This window comes from Nanorana parkeri, unplaced genomic scaffold (assembly GCF_000935625.1).
Source record: "Nanorana parkeri isolate BGI_ZX_2015 unplaced genomic scaffold, ASM93562v1 scaffold2085, whole genome shotgun sequence".
Classification (NCBI taxonomy): domain Eukaryota; kingdom Metazoa; phylum Chordata; class Amphibia; order Anura; family Dicroglossidae; genus Nanorana; species Nanorana parkeri.
In genome coordinates, this window is record NW_017308353.1 from 205445 (window position 1) to 215585 (window position 10141).

The window sequence follows — 10141 nt, forward strand, 5'->3', positions numbered from 1 at the left end:
GTTCGCAGCTCCACGTGCCGAGCCCGCCAGGAAGCTGACAGCGCCGTAGCGCCAATCACAGGTACTGAGACATTTCCCGATCTCTGCAGCTGCGGACTGGGATAATGTCTCAGTAACTGTGATTGGCGCTGTCAGCTTCCTGGCGGGCTCGGCACGTGGAGCTGCGAACGCGCCCAAGCCAATCACTAATGAACACCCGGCCAGCACATCTATGTGGACATCCCTTTCCAAAACCATGACCATTAATGTGAAGTTCCCCACCCCTCATGACCAATAATATGTAGCTGCTCCCCCCCATGGGCATTGTCCCCTTATGTGTCTATAACATCCTCCACTGGGAAGACTTCCCACAAGGTTCAGGAGGGTGTCTGTGGGAATTGGTGGCCGTGTGTGAGGTAAGGTGCTGATGTTGGATGAGAAGACCTGACTCACAATGGGTGTTCCAATTCATCCCCAAGGTGCTCAGTAGAGTTGAGGTCAGGACTCTGTGCAGGACACTTTATATCTGAAGGTTTGCAGACCCCTGGCCATTACACCTGTGTTGGACATACCATTCCAAAACCATGGCCATTAATATAGACCTTCCCCCCACCACCACCTTTGTAGCTATACCATCCTTCACTCTTCTAGGGAGGCTTCCCTCAAGATTTTGGAGGGTGTCTGTGGGAATTGGTGGCCACTTGTGAGGTCGGATGAGACACTCAAGATGTTCACTAGGGTTGAGGTCAGGTACTGATGTTGGATGAGAAGACCGGTCTCACAATCAACCTTCCAATTCACCCCCAAGGTGATCAGTAGGGTTGAGGTCTGTGCAGGACGCTCGAGTTCCTCCACCAAGCTGGTCCCACCATGTCTGTATGGAGCTGGCTTTGTACACGGGGGACAGTCATGGGGGGGACAGAAAAGGGTCTTCACCCAACTGTGACCACAAGGCTGGAAGAGCACAACTGTCTCCAATGTCTTTGTATGGTGGAGGAGGAACAGAACCATTATTTGGAGGCGGGACATTCTTTTGGCCCTCTAGTGTAGATGTGATCATTAGGTGTCCACATACGTCCGGCCATATAATGTAACTCAAACGGCAACACCTGTCTCGGATTCCATGACACCATGGACAACGGATTATGTAATTAGAACGGGGGGTTCAACCAACTTTCACACCTCCTGGTATATTATTGGCCAATCGACATCGGATTTGACCATTCCACGGTGACAGAATTAGGGTGACCCGTGTGGCTATAAATACTGGGAGATGTTCTTCACACTCATTAGAACTGAGGGAGACACTTGAATGAGTAGTGAAAGGACTATTATTTCCAGCTGTGACTCCGTAGTACCAGTGAAGTCATGGCCGGGATACAAAAGGAACCTTGACAGACACAACCCACCCATGTTACATGTATGACGGGAGTATGATATGATAGGAGGGGAGCATTGCATGATGCAGAGTTGCCGCTGGCAGTGCTACCAGTGTCCTCAGTGCAGCCTGAATGGGCTCATGGAAGGCCGGATCAGCCATTCAAATTACAATCTGAGCCCTGAGGAGAAGCCATTATTATGTGGGGTGTGATATTACTGTGCGACCACTCGATGGCAGTCTGCTACAATGGTCCCGACTCCCAGTCTGCGTGTCATTGTATGGAACACCAACTGAACCACATGAACCAATCAGTGACTCTGCCTTTTTAGCTTCACCCCGAGTGCCGAAGATCCAACACGGGAAATATCCATTTCTCTTCTCAGTTTCTGAAAGAGGTTTTCTGTATAGACTCCTCCCCCCTAAGGGTTACTGACATGGCTACCCCTAGGGTTGGATTACTGTTAGTGTAAGGGTTACCATTAGTGTAAGGGTTACGATTAATGTTAAAGTTACCATAAGGGGTAGGAGCATTGTTAGGGTTACCACTAGGGTCACAGTTAGCATTACCATTAGGGTTAGGATTTCTCTTAGGGTTACCATTAGTGTTACTATTAGGACCAGGGGTGTCCTGGTCCTAATAGTAACCGAGTGTCACCCCGCCGAGACGCATGCGCGGCAGTATTCTGATACCTGCCGGCGTCCATCACCAAGAGAGAGAGGAGGGGACAGTCACCAGGCGGGATAAGGTGTGCCGCCGGGTCCCCTCCTCCTCTCTCCTGACACTGTCGGGTGTTCGGTCCATGACCGAGCGCCCGACTTTTCAGAGGGGGGGTGACACCAAAATGACTGTGAGTCATTTTAGTGTCACCCCTCCAATGTTAAAGCAAAACAAACGACAAACGCACTCAACAATTTGTTACCAGTTATACAGCGCGGAGCACACGAAATGGGCTTTGAACAGTGGTACAGTAGAAAGGCGTCATGGCGCACTCACAAGTCAGCATGTAAAACAACTTGTCTCACCACTAAGGACAATGACAGAGGTTTGGATACACGTCTTCTGCAAAGGATGTGTAAGCCGCACTGCCGCGCCAAGGCACCTCTTATAGTGCGGTCCTAACTCTAAACTATGAGAGTAACCCCTCCAATGGTGTCACCCCGGTGCGGGCCGCACCCCCCGCAACCCCCTTGTGACGCCACTGATCAGGACTAGCATTGCTGTTAGTGTTAGGGTTGCCATTAGGGTTAGTGTTAGGGTTAGGAATTTTGCTTGGGTTAGGGTTACCATCATGGTTACTGTTATGGTTACCATAAGGGTTATTGTTAGTATTAACACTAAAGTTAGGATTACTGTTAGGGTTAGCATTAGGGTTAGAGTTATCATTAGAGTTAGTGTTAGGTTTAGTGTTATCATTAGGGTTAGTGATAGGCTTATCATTAGGGTTATCATTAGGGTTAGTGTTAGGGTTATCATTAGGGTTAGTGTTATCATTAGGGTTAGTGTTAGGGTTATCATTAGGGTTAGTGTTATCATTAGGGTTAGTGTTAGGGTTATCATTAGGGTTAGTGTTAGGGTTACTGTTATCATTAGTGTTAGTGTTAGTTAGTGTTATGGTTAGTGTTATCATTAGGGTTAGTGTTATTATTAGGGTTAGTGTTAGGGTTATCATTAGGGTTAGTGTTAGGGTTAGTGTTAGGGTTATCATTAGGGTTAGTGTTATCATTAGGGTTAGTGTTAGGGTTATCATTAGGGTTAGTGTTAGGGTTATCATTAGCGTTACTGTTAGTGTTATCATTAGGGTTAGTTTTTTCATTAGGGTTAGTGTTATCATTAGGGTTAGTGTTATCTTTAGGGTTAGTTTTTTCATTAGGGTTAGTGTTATCATTAGGGTTAGTGTTAGGGTTATCATTAGGGTTAGTTTTAGGGTTATCATTAGGTTTAGGGTTATCATTAGGGTAAGAGTTAGGGTTATCATTAGGTTTAGTGTTATCATTAGGGTTAGTGTTATCATTAGGGTTAGTGTTATCATTAGGGTTAGTGTTAGGGTTATCATTAGGGTTAGTGTTAGGGCTATCATTAGGGTTAGGGTTATCATTATGGTTAGTGTTAGGGTTATCATTAGGGTTAGTGTTAGGGTTATCATTAAGGTTAATGTTAGGGTTATCATTAGGGTTAGGGTTATCATTAGGGTTAGTGTTAGGGTTATCATTAGGGTTAGTGTTAGGGCTATCATTAGGGTTAGTGTTAGGATTATCATTAGGGTTAGTGTTATAGTGTTATCATTAGGGTTAGGGTTATCATTAGGGTTAGTGTTATCATTAGGGTTAGTGTTATCATTAGGGTTAGTGTTAGGGTTATCATTTGGGTTAGTGTTAGGGTTATCATTAAGGTTAGGGTTATCATTAGGGTTAGTGTTAGGGTTAGTGTTAGGGTTATCATTAGGGTTAGTGTTAGGGTTATCATTAGGGTTAATGTTAGGGTTACTGTTAGGGTTATCATTAGGGTTAGGGTTAGGGTTATCATTAGAGTTAGTGTTATAGGGTTATCATTAGGGTTAGCGTTATCATTAGGGTTAGTGTTAGGGTTAGGGTTATTGTTCGTGTTAACACTAGTGTTAGGATTACTGTTAGTGTTATCATTAGTGTTAGGGTTATCATTAGGGTTAGGGTTATCATTAGGGTTACTGTTATTGTTATCATTAGGGTTAGTGTTAGGGTTAGTGTTAGGGTTATCATTAGGGTTAGTGTTATCATTAGGGTTAGTGTTAGGGTTATCATTAGGGTTAGGGTTATCATTAGGGTTAGTGTTAGGGTTATCATTAAGGTTAGGGTTAGGTTTACTGTTAGGGTTATCATTAGGGTTAGTGTTATCATTAGGCTTAGTGTTATCATTAGGGGTAGTGTTAAGGTTATCATTTCGTTTAGGGCTGTCATTAGGGTTAGTTTTAGGGTTATCATTAGGGTTAGGGTTATCATTAGGGTTAGTTTTAGGGTTATCATTAGGGTTAGGGTTATCATTAGGGTTAGTGTTATCATTACGGTTAGTGTTAGGGTTATCATTTCGTTTAGGGCTGTCATTAGGGTTAGGTTTATCATTACGGTTAGTGTTATCATTAGGGTTAGTGTTAGGGTTATCATTAGGGTTAGTTTTAGGGTTAGTGTTATAGAGTTATCATTAGGGTTAGTGTTAGGGTTATCCTTAAGGTTAGGGTTATCATTAGGGTTATCATTAGGGTTAGTGTTAGGGTTATCATTAGGGTTAGTGTTAGGGTTACTGTTAGGGTTATCATTAGGGTTAGGGTTAGGGTTACTAAGGTTATCATTAGGGTTAGGGTTAGGGTTATCATTAGGGTTAGGGTTATCATTAGGGTTAGTGTTATCATTAGGGTTAGTGTTAGGGTTATTATTAGGATTAGTGTTAGGGTTATCATTAAGGTTAGCGTTGGGTTAGGGTTATTGTTCATGTTAACACTAGTGTTAGGATTACTGTTAGTGTTATCATTAGTGTTAGGGTTATCATTAGGGTTAGGGTTACTGTTATTGTTACTGTTATTGTTATCATTAGGGTTAGTGTTAGGGTTATCATTAGGGTTAGTGTTATCATTAGGGTTAGTTTTAGGGTTATCATTAGGGTTAGTGTTAGGGTTAGGGTTAGGGTTAGGGTTAGTGTTAGGGTTATCATTAGGGTTAGTGTTAAGGTTATCATTAAGGTTAGGGTTAGGTTTACTGTTAGGGATATCATTAGGGTTAGTGTTATCATTAGGGTTAGTGTTATCATTAGGTGTAGTGTTAGGGTTATCATTAGTGTTAGTTTTAGGGTTATCATTAGGGTTAGGGTTATCATTAGGGTTAGTGTTATCATTACGGTTAGTGTTAGGGTTATCATTAGGTTTAGGGCTATCATTAGGGTTAGGTTTATCATTAGGGGTAGTGTTATCATTAGGGTTAGTGTTAGGGTTATCATTAGGGTTAGTGTTAGGGTTATCATTAGGGTTATTGTTAGTGTTATCATTAGGGTTAGGGTTAGGGTTATCATTAAGGTTAGTGTTAGGGTTAGTGTTAGGGTTATCATTAGGGTTAGTGTTATCATTAGGGTTAGTGTTAGGGTTATCATTAAGGTTAGGGTTATCATTAGGGTTAGTGTTAGGGTTAGTGTTAGGGTTATCATTAGGGTTAGTGTTATCATTAGGGTTAGTGTTAGGGTTATCATTAGGGTTAGTGTTATCATTAGGGTTAGTGTTATCATTAGGGTTAGGGTTATCATTAGGGTTAGGGTTATCATTAGGGTTAGTGTTAGGGTTATCATTAGGGTTAGGGTTATCATTAGGGTTAGTGTTAGGGTTATCATTAGGGTTAGGGTTATCATTAGGGTTAGTGTTAGGGTTATCATTAGGGTTAGGGTTATCATTAGGGTTAGTGTTAGGGTTATCATTAGGGTTAGGGTTATCATTAGGGTTAGTGTTAGGGTTATCATTAGGGTTAGGGTTATCATTAGGGTTAGTGTTAGGGTTATCATTAGGGTTAGGGTTATCATTAGGGTTAGTGTTAGGGTTATCATTAGGGTTAGGGTTATCATTAGGGTTAGTGTTAGGGTTATCATTAGGGTTAGGGTTATCATTAGGGTTAGTGTTAGGGTTATCATTAGGGTTAGGGTTATCATTAGGGTTAGTGTTAGGGTTATCATTAGGGTTAGGGTTATCATTAGGGTTAGTGTTAGGGTTATCATTAGGGTTAGGGTTATCATTAGGGTTAGTGTTAGGGTTATCATTAGGGTTAGGGTTATCATTAGGGTTAGTGTTAGGGTTATCATTAGGGTTAGGGTTATCATTAGGGTTAGTGTTAGGGTTATCATTAGGGTTAGGGTTATCATTAGGGTTAGTGTTAGGGTTATCATTAGGGTTAGGGTTATCATTAGGGTTAGTGTTAGGGTTATCATTAGGGTTAGGGTTATCATTAGGGTTAGTGTTAGGGTTATCATTAGGGTTAGGGTTATCATTAGGGTTAGTGTTAGGGTTATCATTAGGGTTAGGGTTAGGGTTATCATTAAGGTTATCGTTAGGGTTAGTGTTAGGGTTATCATTAGGGTTAGTGTTATCATTAGGGTTAGTGTTAGGGTTATCATTAGGGTTAGTGTTATCATTAGGGTTAGTGTTAGGGTTATCATTAGGGTTAGGGTTATCATTAGGGTTAGTGTTAGGGTTATCATTAGGGTTAGTGTTAGGGTTAGTGTTAGGGTTATCATTAGGGTTAGTGTTATCATTAGGGTTAGTGTTAGGGTTATCGTTAGGGTTAGTGTTAGGGTTATCATTAGGGTTAGTGTTATCATTAGGGTTAGTGTTAGGGTTATCATTAGGGTTAGTGTTATCATTAGGGTTAGTGTTAGGGTTATCATTAGGGTTAGGGTTATCATTAGGGTTAGTGTTAGGGTTAGTGTTAGGGTTATCATTAGGGTTAGTGTTATCATTAGGGTTAGTGTTAGGGTTATCATTAGGGTTAGTGTTATCATTAGGGTTAGTGTTAGGGTTATCATTTGGGTTAGTGTTAGGGTTATCATTAAGGTTAGGGTTATCATTAGGGTTAGTGTTAGGGTTAGTGTTAGGGTTATCATTAGGGTTAGTGTTATCATTAGGGTTAGTGTTAGGGTTATCATTAGGGTTAGTGTTATCATTAGGGTTAGTGTTAGGGTTATCATTAGGGTTAGTGTTATCATTAGGGTTAGTGTTAGGGTTATCATTAGGGTTAGTGTTAGGGTTACTGTTATCATTAGTGTTAGTGTTCTTATTAGGGTTAGTGTTAGGGTTATCATTAGGGTTAGTGTTAGGGTTAGTGTTAGGGTTATCATTAGGGTTAGTGTTATCATTAGGGTTAGTGTTAGGGTTATCATTAGGGTTAGTGTTAGGGTTATCATTAGCGTTACTGTTAGTGTTATCATTAGGGTTAGTTTTTTCATTAGGGTTAGTGTTATCATTAGGGTTAGTGTTATCATTAGGGTTAGTGTTATCTTTAGGGTTAGTTTTTTCATTAGGGTTAGTGTTATCATTAGGGTTAGTGTTAGGGTTATCATTAGGGTTAGTTTTAGGGTTATCATTAGGTTTAGGGTTATCATTAGGGTAAGAGTTAGGGTTATCATTAGGTTTAGTGTTATCATTAGGGTTAGTGTTATCATTAGGGTTAGTGTTAGGGTTATCATTAGGGTTAGTGTTAGGGCTATCATTAGGGTTAGGGTTATCATTATGGTTAGTGTTAGGGTTATCATTAGGGTTAGTGTTAGGGTTATCATTAAGGTTAATGTTAGGGTTATCATTAGGGTTAGGGTTATCATTAGGGTTAGTGTTAGGGTTATCATTAGGGTTAGTGTTAGGGTTATCATTAGCGTTACTGTCAGTGTTATCATTAGGGTTAGTTTTTTCATTAGGGTTAGTGTTATCATTAGGGTTAGTTTTAGGGTTATCAGTAGGTTTAGTGTTATCATTAGGGTTAGTGTTATCATTAGGGTTAGTGTTATCATTAGGGTTAGGGTTATCATTAGGGTTAGGGTTATCATTAGGGTTAGTGTTATCATTAGGGTTAGTGTTAGGGTTATCATTAGGGTTAGTGTTAGGGCTATCATTAGGGTTAGTGTTAGGATTATCATTAGGGTTAGTGTTATAGTGTTATCATTAGGGTTAGGGTTATCATTAGGGTTAGTGTTATCATTAGGGTTAGTGTTATCATTAGGGTTAGTGTTAGGGTTATCATTTGGGTTAGTGTTAGGGTTATCATTAAGGTTAGGGTTATCATTAGGGTTAGTGTTAGGGTTAGTGTTAGGGTTATCATTAGGGTTAGTGTTAGGGTTATCATTAGGGTTAATGTTAGGGTTACTGTTAGGGTTATCATTAGGGTTAGGGTTAGGGTTATCATTAGAGTTAGTGTTATAGGGTTATCATTAGGGTTAGCGTTATCATTAGGGTTAGTGTTAGGGTTAGGGTTATTGTTCGTGTTAACACTAGTGTTAGGATTACTGTTAGTGTTATCATTAGTGTTAGGGTTATCATTAGGGTTAGGGTTATCATTAGGGTTACTGTTATTGTTATCATTAGGGTTAGTGTTAGGGTTAGTGTTAGGGTTATCATTAGGGTTAGTGTTATCATTAGGGTTAGTGTTAGGGTTATCATTAGGGTTAGGGTTATCATTAGGGTTAGTGTTAGGGTTATCATTAAGGTTAGGGTTAGGTTTACTGTTAGGGTTATCATTAGGGTTAGTGTTATCATTAGGCTTAGTGTTATCATTAGGGGTAGTGTTAAGGTTATCATTTCGTTTAGGGCTGTCATTAGGGTTAGTTTTAGGGTTATCATTAGGGTTAGGGTTATCATTAGGGTTAGTTTTAGGGTTATCATTAGGGTTAGGGTTATCATTAGGGTTAGTGTTATCATTACGGTTAGTGTTAGGGTTATCATTTCGTTTAGGGCTGTCATTAGGGTTAGGTTTATCATTACGGTTAGTGTTATCATTAGGGTTAGTGTTAGGGTTATCATTAGGGTTAGTTTTAGGGTTAGTGTTATAGAGTTATCATTAGGGTTAGTGTTAGGGTTATCCTTAAGGTTAGGGTTATCATTAGGGTTATCATTAGGGTTAGTGTTAGGGTTATCATTAGGGTTAGTGTTAGGGTTACTGTTAGGGTTATCATTAGGGTTAGGGTTAGGGTTACTAAGGTTATCATTAGGGTTAGGGTTAGGGTTATCATTAGGGTTAGGGTTATCATTAGGGTTAGTGTTATCATTAGGGTTAGTGTTAGGGTTATTATTAGGATTAGTGTTAGGGTTATCATTAAGGTTAGCGTTGGGTTAGGGTTATTGTTCATGTTAACACTAGTGTTAGGATTACTGTTAGTGTTATCATTAGTGTTAGGGTTATCATTAGGGTTAGGGTTACTGTTATTGTTACTGTTATTGTTATCATTAGGGTTAGTGTTAGGGTTATCATTAGGGTTAGTGTTATCATTAGGGTTAGTTTTAGGGTTATCATTAGGGTTAGTGTTAGGGTTAGGGTTAGGGTTAGGGTTAGTGTTAGGGTTATCATTAGTGTTAGTGTTATCATTAGGGTTAGTTTTAGGGTTATCATTAGGGTTAGTGTTAGGGTTAGGGTTAGGGTTAGGGTTAGTGTTAGGGTTATCATTAGGGTTAGTGTTAAGGTTATCATTAAGGTTAGGGTTAGGTTTACTGTTAGGGATATCATTAGGGTTAGTGTTATCATTAGGGTTAGTGTTATCATTAGGTGTAGTGTTAGGGTTTTCATTAGTGTTAGTTTTAGGGTTATCATTAGGGTTAGGGTTATCATTAGGGTTAGTGTTATCATTAGGGTTAGTGTTAGGGTTATCATTAGGTTTAGGGCTATCATTAGGGTTAGGTTTATCATTAGGGGTAGTGTTATCATTAGGGTTAGTGTTAGGGTTATCATTAGGGTTAGTGTTAGGGTTATCATTAGGGTTATTGTTAGTGTTATCATTAGGGTTAGGGTTAGGGTTATCATTAAGGTTAGTGTTAGGGTTAGTGTTAGGGTTATCATTAGGGTTAGTGTTATCATTAGGGTTAGTGTTAGGGTTATCATTAAGGTTAGGGTTATCATTAGGGTTAGTGTTAGGGTTAGTGTTAGGGTTATCATTAGGGTTAGTGTTATCATTAGGGTTAGTGTTAGGGTTATCATTAGGGTTAGTGTTAGGGTTATCATTAGGGTTATTGTTAGTGTTATCATTAGGGTTAGGGTTAGGGTTATCATTAAGGTTAGTGTTAGGGTTAGTGTTAG